Consider the following 11,817-nt stretch of genomic DNA (forward strand, 5'->3'; position numbering starts at 1 on the left):
TATTCCACACCGATTTACACACATTACCGTATTAATCAAATTTCAAATCAAATGTATTTATAAAGCCCTTCTTACATCAGCTGATATCTCAAAGTGCTGTACAGAAACCCAGCCAAAAAAAAACCCAAACAGCAAGCAATGCAGGTGTAGAAGCACGGTGGCTAGGAAAAACTCCCTAGAAAGGCCAAAACCTAGGAAGAAACCTGGAGAGGAACCAGGCTATGAGGGGTGGCCAGTCCTCTTCTGGCTGTGCCGGGTGGAGATTATAACAGCACATGGCCTAGATGTTCAAATGTTCATAAATGACCAGCAGGGTCAAATAATAATAATCATAGAAGTTGTCGAGGGTGCAACAAGTCACTAACACAAGAGTAAGTGTCAGTTGGCTTTTTCATAGCCGATCTTTGAGAGTATCTCTACCGCTATAATGACATCACAATACCCTATAATGACATCACAGTATCCTATAATGACATCACAATATCCTATAATGACATCACAGTATCCTATAATGACATCACAATATCCTATAATGACATCACAATATCCTATAATGACATCACAATATCCTATAATGACATCACAATATCCTATAATGATATCACAATATCCTATAATGACATCACAATACCCTATAATGACATCACAATATCCTATAATGACATCACAATACCCTATAATGACATCACAATACCCTATAATTGTCACACTCTGACCTAGGAGAGCTGTGTTTTCTCTGTGTAGTTAGGTCAGGGTGTGATATGGGCGGGCAGTCTATGTTTTTTTTGTGTCTATGTTTAGTTCTTGTTTTTCTATTTCTAGGTTGAGTTTTGTGATGATCTCCAATTAGAGGCAGCTGGTTCGTGTTGTCTCTAATTGGAGATCATATTTAAGTTGGGATTTGTCTATGGGGTTTTGTAGGTAGTTGTTTTCTGTTTTGTTCCTTGTAACCTCGTTTTGTTGTTTTTGATTTAGTGTTTTCATTAAAGTAAAATATGAGCACTTTACACGCCGCCCCTTGGTCCCCTTTGTACGACCCACGTTACAATAATGACATCACAATACCCTATAATGACAAAGTGAAAACATGTTTTTAGAAATTGTATCAATATTTTATTTGCATTTTTTTTTTTTTAAATACAGAAATATCAGATTTACATAAGTATTCACACCCCTGAGTCAATATTTTGTAGAAGCACCTTTGGCAGCGATAACAGCTGTGAGTCTTTCTGGGTAAGTCTCTACGCTAGCCATAACAAAAGGATGGAATACTTATTGACTCAAGACATTTCAGCTTTCCACTTTGATTTTGATTTGATTTTGGATCTCTTTTAGTCCCTATTTGGACTAATCTTCCAAGAGTCCTTAAACATTAAAATACAATTTATAATACGAACACATTTTCACATATAACACACTATTACAAACATACATAATATACTAACATAATGACCCAATAAATACTCAATCTAAAAAAATATTGATTCTTCATCAACTATAGTCCCACAACATTTCTATGTATTATATTTAAATCGTTTTAAAATAATGTTTAAATGTATATATTGAAAGGTTTCTGGTTTGCTCAGTTCATTTATTCCATTTCTTTATTGACATTATGAGAAAAAAAATCCTTTCTTTTTAAATGCAGGCTGTAACACAACAACAAGTGGAAAAATGTGTGACTTCTTTCTGAAAGCATTGTATATCTACAGTATAGATACCATATATCACTATAGACTGGTCTACAAGTCACCATATATCACTATAGACTGGTCTACAAGTCACCATATATCACTATAGACTGGTCTACAAGTCACCATACATCACTATAGACTGGTCTACAAGTCACCATACATCACTATAGACTGGTCTACAAGTCACCATATATCACTATAGACTGGTCTACAAGTCACCATATATCACTATAGACTGGTCTACAAGTCACCATATATCACTATAGACTGGTCTACAAGTCACCATACATCACTATAGACTGGTCTACAAGTCACCATATATCACTATAGACTGGTCTACAAGTCACCATATATCACTATAGACTGGTCTACAAGTCACCATACATCACTATAGACTGGTCTACAAGTCACCATACATCACTATAGACTGGTCTACAAGTCACCATACATCACTATAGACTGGTCTACAAGTCACCATACATCACTATAGACTGGTCTACAAGTCACCATATATCACTATAGACTGGTCTACAAGTCACCATACATCACTATAGACTGGTCTACAAGTCACCATACATCACTATAGACTGGTCTACAAGTCACCATATATCACTATAGACTGGTCTACAAGTCACCATACATCACTATAGACTGGTCTACAAGTCACCATATATCACTATAGACTGGTCTACAAGTCACCATATATCACTATAGACTGGTCTACAAGTCACCATATATCACTATAGACTGGTCTACAAGTCACCATACATCACTATAGACTGGTCTACAAGTCACCATACATCACTATAGACTGGTCTACAAGTCACCATATATCACTATAGACTGGTCTACAAGTCACCATACATCACTATAGACTGGTCTACAAGTCACCATATATCACTATAGACTGGTCTACAAGTCACCATATATCACTATAGACTGGTCTACAAGTCACCATATATCACTATAGACTGGTCTACAAGTCACCATACATCACTATAGACTGGTCTACAAGTCACCATACATCACTATAGACTGGTCTACAAGTCACCATATATCACTATAGACTGGTCTACAAGTCACCATATATCACTATAGACTGGTCTACAAGTCACCATATATCACTATAGACTGGTCTACAAGTCACCATATATCACTATAGACTGGTCTACAAGTCACCATACTATCACTATAGAGCTGGTCTACAAGTCACCATATATCACTATAGACTGGTCTACAAGTCACCATACATCACTATAGACTGGTCTACAAGTCACCATATATCACTATAGACTGGTCTACAAGTCACCATACATCACTATAGACTGGTCTACAAGTCACCATATATCACTATAGACTGGTCTACAAGTCACCATATATCACTGTAGACTGGTCTACAAGTCACCATATATCACTATAGACTGGTCTACAAGTCACCATATATCACTATAGACTGGTCTACAAGTCACCATACATCACTATAGACTGGTCTACAAGTCACCATATATCACTATAGACTGGTCTACAAGTCACCATATATCACTATAGACTGGTCTACAAGTCACCATATATCACTATAGACTGGTCTACAAGTCACCATACATCACTATAGACTGGTCTACAAGTCACCATATATCACTATAGACTGGTCTACAAGTCACCATACATCACTATAGACTGGTCTACAAGTCACCATACATCACTATAGACTGGTCTACAAGTCACCATATATCACTATAGGCTGGTCTACAAGTCACCATATATCACTATAGACTGGTCTACAAGTCACCATATATCACTATAGACTGGTCTACAAGTCACCATATATCACTATAGACTGGTCTACAAGTCACCATACATCACTATAGACTGGTCTACAAGTCACCATATATCACTATAGACTGGTCTACAAGTCACCATATATCACTATAGACTGGTCTACAAGTCACCATACATCACTATAGACTGGTCTACAAGTCACCATATATCACTATAGACTGGTCTACAAGTCACCATATATCACTATAGACTGGTCTACAAGTCACCATATATCACTATAGACTGGTCTACAAGTCACCATATATCACTATAGACTGGTCTACAAGTCACCATACATCACTATAGACTGGTCTACAAGTCACCATATATCACTATAGACTGGTCTACAAGTCACCATATATCACTATAGACTGGTCTACAAGTCACCATATATCACTATAGACTGGTCTACAAGTCACCATATATCACTATAGACTGGTCTACAAGTCACCATATATCACTATAGACTGGTCTACAAGTCACCATACATCACTATAGACTGGTCTACAAGTCACCATATATCACTATAGACTGGTATACAAGTCACCATACATCACTATAGACTGGTCTACAAGTCACCATATATCACTATAGACTGGTCTACAAGTCACCATATATCACTATAGACTGGTCTACAAGTCACCATACATCACTATAGACTGGTCTACAAGTCACCATACATCACTATAGACTGGTCTACAAGTCACCATATATCACTATAGACTGGTATACAAGTCACCATACATCACTATAGACTGGTCTACAAGTCACCATATATCACTATAGACTGGTCTACAAGTCACCATATATCACTATAGACTGGTCTACAAGTCACCATATATCACTATAGACTGGTCTACAAGTCACCATATATCACTATAGACTGGTCTACAAGTCACCATACATCACTATCGACTGGTCTACAAGTCACCATATATCACTATAGACTGGTCTACAAGTCACCATACATCACTATAGACTGGTCTACAAGTCACCATATATCACTATAGACTGGTCTACAAGTCACCATACATCACTATAGGCTGGTCTACAAGTCACCATATATCACTATAGACTGGTCTACAAGTCACTATAGGCTGGTCATCATTATCTAAAAACTATAACTACATTTTAGTCATTTAGCAGACGCTCTTATCCAGAGCAACTTGGGTTCAGTGTCTTGCTCAAGGGCACATCGACAGCCTTTTTCACCTAGTCGGCACGGGGATTCGAACCAGCAACCTTGCTTGTTACTGGCCCAATGCTCTTAACCGCTAGGCTAGCTGCCGCCCCATTATAACTACAGACTGAAATACAGGTAATTATTATAACTACTTATATTACAATAGACTGAAATACAGGTAGTCATAGTCATTATATCACCAAAGCTTTATGTTTGGGGAAAAACCTGACACAACACATCACTGAGTAACACTCTTCATATTTTCATGCATGGTGGTGGCTGCATCATGTTATGGGTATGCTTGTCATCGGCAATATGTTTGTTAGGATAAAAAGAAACGGAACACAGCTATAAGCACAGGCAAAATACTAGAGGAAAACCTGGTTCAGTCTGCTTTCCACCAGACACTGGGAGATGAATTCACCTTTCAACAGGACAATAACTTAAAACACCATGCCAAAAATACACTGGAGTTGGTTACCAAGACAACAATGAATGTTAGTGGCCTAATTACAGCTTTGACTTAAATCGTCTCGAAAATCTACGGCAAGACTTGAAAAATGGTTGTCTAGCAATGATCAACAATTAACTTGGACAGAGTTTGATTTTCTTTTTTTTAAGAATAAAGGGCAAATATTGTACAATCCAGGGGCCTCATTTATGAATATTGTGTAGAAACTATTCTAAAATGCTACTTATAATGTTAGAACGTGTAGAAAAAGTGTGATTTATCAAACAATCCTACGAGAGTCATATTCACACCGGTAGGAACCCTGACCTCAACCCCATCGAACAGCTTCGGGATGAACTGGAACAACGACTGCCTGCAGCAACGTTCCAACATCTAGTGGAAAAGCCTTCCCAGAAGAGAGGAGGCTGTTATAGCAGCAAAGGGAGGACCAACTCCATATTAATGCCCATGATTTTGGAATGAGATGTTCGAGGAGCAGAGGACAGATACAGCCGTCTGCAGCGCTGGGCCTTTAATAGTCCTGTATTAGAGGACAGATACAGCCGTCTGCAGCGCTGGGCCTTTAATAGTCCTGTATTAGAGGACAGATACAGCCGTCTGCAGCGCTGGGCCTTTAATAGTCCTGTATTAGAGGACAGATACAGCCGTCTGCAGCGCTGGGCCTTTAATAGTCCTGTATTAGAGGACAGATACAGCCGTCTGCAGCGCTGGGCCTTTAATAGTCCTGTATTAGAGGACAGATACAGCCGTCTGCAGCGCTGGGCCTTTAATAGTCCTGTATTAGAGGACAGATACAGCCGTCTGCAGCGCTGGGCCTTTAATAGTCCTGTATTAGAGGACAGATACAGCCGTCTGCAGCGCTGGGCCTTTAATAGTCCTGTATTAGAGGACAGACACAGCCGTCTGCAGCGCTGGGCCTTTAATAGTCCTGTATTAGAGGACAGATACAGCCGTCTGCAGCGCTGGGCCTTTAATAGTCCTGTATTAGAGGACAGATACAGCCGTCTGCAGCGCTGGGCCTTTAATAGTCCTGTATTAGAGGACAGATACAGCCGTCTGCAGCGCTGGGCCTTTAATAGTCCTGTATTAGAGGACAGATACAGCCGTCTGCAGCGCTGGGCCTTTAATAGTCCTGTATTGGGCAGCAGCCGCGCAGCGCGGGCCAGCCGATGGGACAGTCGCCGTCTGCAGCGCTGGGCCTTTAATAGTCCTGTATTAGAGGACAGATACAGCCGTCTGCAGCGCTGGGCCTTTAATAGTCCTGTATTAGAGGACAGATACAGCCGTCTGCAGCGCTGGGCCTTTAATAGTCCTGTATTAGAGGACAGATACAGCCGTCTGCAGCGCTGGGCCTTTAATAGTCCTGTATTAGAGGACAGATACAGCCGTCTGCAGCGCTGGGTCTTTAATAGTCCTGTATTAGAGGACAGATACAGCCGTCTGCAGCGCTGGGCCTTTAATAGTCCTGTATTAGAGGACAGACACAGCCGTCTGCAGCGCTGGGACTTTAATAGTCTTTGTGTAGTGCTGTGTTGTCTCTCTTTGTGTAGTGTTGTGTTGTCTCTCTTTGTGTAGTGTTGTGTTGTCTCTCTTTGTGTAGTGTTGTGGTCTCTCTTGTCCTGATGTGTGTTTTGTCCTATATTTTTATTGTTTAATTTATTTTTTAATCCCAGGCCCTCGTCCCCCGCAGGAGGGCTTTTGCCAGGCCATCATTGTAAATAAGAATTTGTTCTGAACTGACTTGCCTAGTTAAACAAAGGTTAAATAAAGGTTAAATAAAAGTTAAATAAAAATAAAATAATAATGATATGGTACATGTACGCCCCCTTGTGGAAGGAAACGAATAGTGGCAATAGAAGGGATTGAAATGTTTACGGTAAATAATACAGTAACTAGACTATATTTGTATATAGTTATGATACATCATTGCCATGCAGCAAAATGTGGTCTAGGAATCTTTCTAGTTCCACTGATAAAATATTCATGTGTGCAAAGATAGATATTAGATGTATGGCAGATATTTTCCAGTGTGAAGGGTAGGACCAGGGTTTCCTCCAGTGTGAAGGGTAGGACCAGGGTTTCCTCCAGTGTGAAGGGTAGGACCAGGGTTTCCTCCAGTGTGAAGGGTAGGACCAGGGTTTCCTCCAGGGTGAAGGGTAGGACCAGGGTTTCCTCCAGGGTGAAGGGTATGACCAGGGTTTCCTCCAGTGTGAAGGGTAGGCCAGGGTTTCCTCCAGTGTGAAGGGTAGGCCAGGGTTTCCTCCAGTGTGAAGGGTATGACCAGGGTTTCTTCCAGGGTGAAGGGTAGGACCAGGGTTTCCTCCAGGGTGAAGGGTAGGACCAGGGTTTCCTCCAGTGTGAAGGGTAGGACCAGGGTTTCCTCCAGTGTGAAGGGTATGACCAGGGTTTCTTCCAGTGTGAAGGGTAGGACCAGGGTTTCCTCCAGGGTGAAGGGTATGACCAGGGTTTCTTCCAGTGTGAAGGGTATGACCAGGGTTTCCTCCAGGGTGAAGGGTATGACCAGGGTTTCCTCCAGTGTGAAGGGTATGACCAGGGTTTCTTCCAGTGTGAAGGGTAGGACCAGGGTTTCCTCCAGGGTGAAGGGTATGACCAGGGTTTCCTCCAGGGTGAAGGGTAGGACCAGGGTTTCCTCCAGGGTGAAGGGTATGACCAGGGTTTCCTCCAGTGTGAAGGGTAGGCCAGGGTTTCCTCCAGTGTGAAGGGTAGGCCAGGGTTTCCTCCAGTGTGAAGGGTATGACCAGGGTTTCTTCCAGTGTGAAGGGTAGGACCAGGGTTTCCTCCAGTGTGAAGGGTAGGACCAGGGTTTCCTCCAGTGTGAAGGGTAGGACCAGGGTTTCCTCCAGGGTGAAGGGTAGGACCAGGGTTTCCTCCAGGGTGAAGGGTAGGACAAGGGTTTCCTCCAGCGTGAAGGGTAGGACCAGGGTTTCCTCCAGGGGGAAGGGTAGTACCAGGGTTTCCTCCAGGGTGAAGGGTAGGACCAGGGTTTCCTCCAGTCTGAAGGGTAGACCCCGGGTTTCCTCCAGGGTGAAGGGTAGGACCAGGGTTTCCTCCAGTCTGAAGGGTAGGACCAGGGTTTCCTCCAGGGTGAAGGGTAGGACCAGGGTTTCCTCCAGTGTGAAGGATAGGACCAGGGTTTCCTCCAGGGTGAAGGGTAGGACCAGGGTTTCCTCCAGCGTGAAGGGTAGGCCAGGGTTTCCTCCAGTGTGAAGGGTAGGCCAGGGTTTCCTCCAGGGTGAAGGGTAGGACCAGGGTTTCCTCCAGTGTGAAGGTTTCCTCCAGAGTGAAGGGTAGGCCAGGGTTTCCTCCAGTGTGAAGGGTAGACCTGGGTTTCCTCCAGGGTGACGGGTAGACCTGGGTTTCCTCCAGTGTGAAGGGTAGACCAGGGTTTCCTCCAGGGTGAAGGGTAGACCTGGATTTCCTCCAGTGTGAAGGTTTCCTCCAGTGTGAAGGGTAGGCCAGGGTTTCCTCCAGGGTGAAGGGTAGACCTGGGTTTCCTCCAGTGTGAAGGTTTCCTCCAGTGTGAAGGGTAGGCCAGGGTTTCCTCCAGTGTGAAGGGTAGACCAGGGTTTCCTCCAGGGTGAAGGGTAGGACTAGGGTTTCCTCCAGGGTGAAGGGTAGGACCAGGGTTTCCTACAGTGTGAAGGTTTCCTCCAGAGTGAAGGGTAGGCCAGGGTTTCCTCCAGGGTGAAGGGTAGGACCAGGGTTTCCTCCAGGGTGAAGGGTAGGCCAGGGTTTCCTCCAGTGTGAAGGGTAGGACCAGGGTTTCCTCCAGGGTGAAGGATAGACCTGGGTTTCCTCCAGGGTGAAGGGTAGGCCAGGGTTTCCTCCAGTGTGAAGGGTAGGCCAGGGTTTCCTCCAGGGTGAAGGGTAGACCAGGGTTTCCTCCAGGGTGAAGGGTAGACCTGGGTTTCCTCCAGTGTGAAGGGTAGGACCAGCGTTTCCTCCAGTGTGAAGGTTTCCTCCAGGGTGAAGGGTAGGCCAGCGTTTCCTCCAGTGTGAAGGGTAGACCTGGGTTTCCTCCAGTGTGAAGGGTAGGCCAGGGTGTCCTCCAGTGTGAAGGGTAGGCCAGGGTTTCCTCCAGTGTGAAGGGTAGGCCAGGGTTTCCTCCAGGGTGAAGGTTTCCTCCAGGGTGAAGGATAGGCCAGCGTTTCCTCCAGTGTGAAGGGTAGACCTGGGTTTCCTCCAGTGTGAAGGGTAGGCCAGGGTTTCCTCCAGTGTGAAGGGTAGGCCAGGGTTTCCTCCAGGGTGAAGGGTAGGCCAGGGTTTCCTCCAGAGTGAAGGGTAGGACCAGGGTTTCCTCCAGAGTGAAGGGTAGGACCAGGGTTTCCCCCTGCGAAGGGTAGGCCAGGGTTTCCTCCAGGGTGAAGGGTAGGACCAGGGTTTCCTCCAGGGTGAAGGGTAGGACCAGGGTTTCCTCCAGGGTGAAGGGTAGGACCAGGGTTTCCTCCAGGGTGAAGGGTAGGCCAGGGTTTCCTCCAGGGTGAAGGGTAGGACCAGGGTTTCCTCCAGGGTGAAGGGTAGGACCAGGGTTTCCTCCAGGGTGAAGGGTAGGACCAGGGTTTCCTCCAGGGTGAAGGGTAGGACCAGGGTTTCCTCCAGGGTGAAGGGTAGACCAGGGTTTCCTCCAGGGTGAAGGGTACCACCAGGGTGTCCTCCAGGGTAGACCAGGGTTTCCTCCAGGGTGAAGGGTAGCCCAGCGTTTCCGAACCAGGGCTCCCAAGGGTAGACCTGGGTCTCCTCCAGTGTGAAGGGTAGACCAGGGTTATCCTCCGGTGTTGAAGGGTAGCGACCAGCGTTTGCCTCCAGTGTGAAGGGTGATGACCAGGCGTCTTCCTCCAGTGTGAAGGGTAGGACCAGCGTTTCCTCCAGAGTGAAAGAGGAAAGAGTTCCAGGGTGCTCCATCCAGGTGGCAGCGTACCATACCTGGGGGATAATTAGAAGGTCTTGGGGACCATACCTGGGGGATGATTAGAAGGTTTATATACAGGGAGTACCAGTACCAGATCAATGTGGAGCTATATACAGGAAGTACCAGTACCAGATCAATGTGGAGCTATATACAGGGAGTACCAGATCAATGTAGAGCTATATACAGGAAGTACCAGATCAATGTGGAGCTATATACAGGAAGTACCAGATCAATGTGGAGCTATATACAGGAAGTACCAGATCAATGTGGAGCTATATACAGGAAGTACCAAATCAATGTGGAGCTATATACATGAAGTACCAGATCTATGTGCAGCTATATACAGGGAGTACCAGATCAATGTGGAGCTATATACAGGAAGTACCAGATCAATGTGGAGCTATATACAGGGAGTACCAGATCAATGTGGAGCTATATACAGGAAGTACCAGATCAATGTGGAGCTATATACAGGAAGTACCAGATCAATGTGGAGCTATATACAGGAAGTACCAGATCAATGTGGAGCTATATACATGAAGTACCAGATCTATGTGCAGCTATATACAGGGAGTACCAGATCAATGTGGAGCTATATACAGGAAGTACCAGATCAATGTGGAGCTATATACAGGGAGTACCAGATCAATGTGGAGCTATATACAGGAAGTACCAGATCAATGTGGAGCTATATACAGGAAGTACCAGATCAATGTGGAGCTATATACAGGAAGTACCAGATCAATGTGGAGCTATATACAGGAAGTACCAAATCAATGTGGAGCTATATACATGAAGTACCAGATCTATGTGCAGCTATATACAGGGAGTACCAGATCAATGTGGAGCTATATACAGGAAGTACCAGTACCAGATCAATGTGGAGCTATATACAGGGAGTACCAGATCAATGTGGAGCTATATACAGGAAGTACCAGTACCAGATCAATGTGGAGCTATATACAGGGAGTACCAGATCAATGTGGAGCTATATACAGGAAGTACCAGATCAATGTGGAGCTATATACAGGAAGTACCAGATCAATGTGGAGCTATATACAGGAAGTACCAGATCAATGTGGAGCTATATACAGGAAGTACCAGATCAATGTGGAGCTATATACAGGGAGTACCAGATCAATGTGGAGCTATATACAGGAAGTACCAGATCAATGAGGAGCTATATACAGGAAGTACCAGATCAATGTGGAGCAATATACAGGAAGTACCAGTACCAGATCAATGTGGAGCTATATACAGGAAGTACCAGATCAATGTGGAGCTATATACAGGAAGTACCAGATCAATGTGGAGCTATATACAGGAAGTACCAGATCAATGTGGAGCTATATACAGGAAGTACCAGATCAATGTGGAGCTATATACAGGAAGGACCAGATCAATGTGGAGCTATATACAGGAAGTACCAGATCAATGAGGAGCTATATACAGGGAGTACCAGATCAATGTGGAGCTATATACAGGGAGTACCAGATCAATGTGGAGCTATATACAGGGAGTACCAGATCAATGTGGAGCTATATACAGGAAGTACCAGATCAATGTGGAGCTATATACAGGAAGTACCAGTCCCAGATCAGTGTGTGTGAGGTATGTACATGAAGGCAGTGTAAAGTGACTAGGCATCAGGATAGATAATAATAAGGTATTAGAGGTAGATATGTACATGAAGGCAGGGTAAAGTGGCTAGACATCAGGA

Source organism: Salmo salar, chromosome 18 (assembly GCF_965601325.2).
Source record: "Salmo salar chromosome 18, fSalSal1, whole genome shotgun sequence".
NCBI classification, from domain to species: Eukaryota; Metazoa; Chordata; class Actinopteri; order Salmoniformes; family Salmonidae; genus Salmo; species Salmo salar.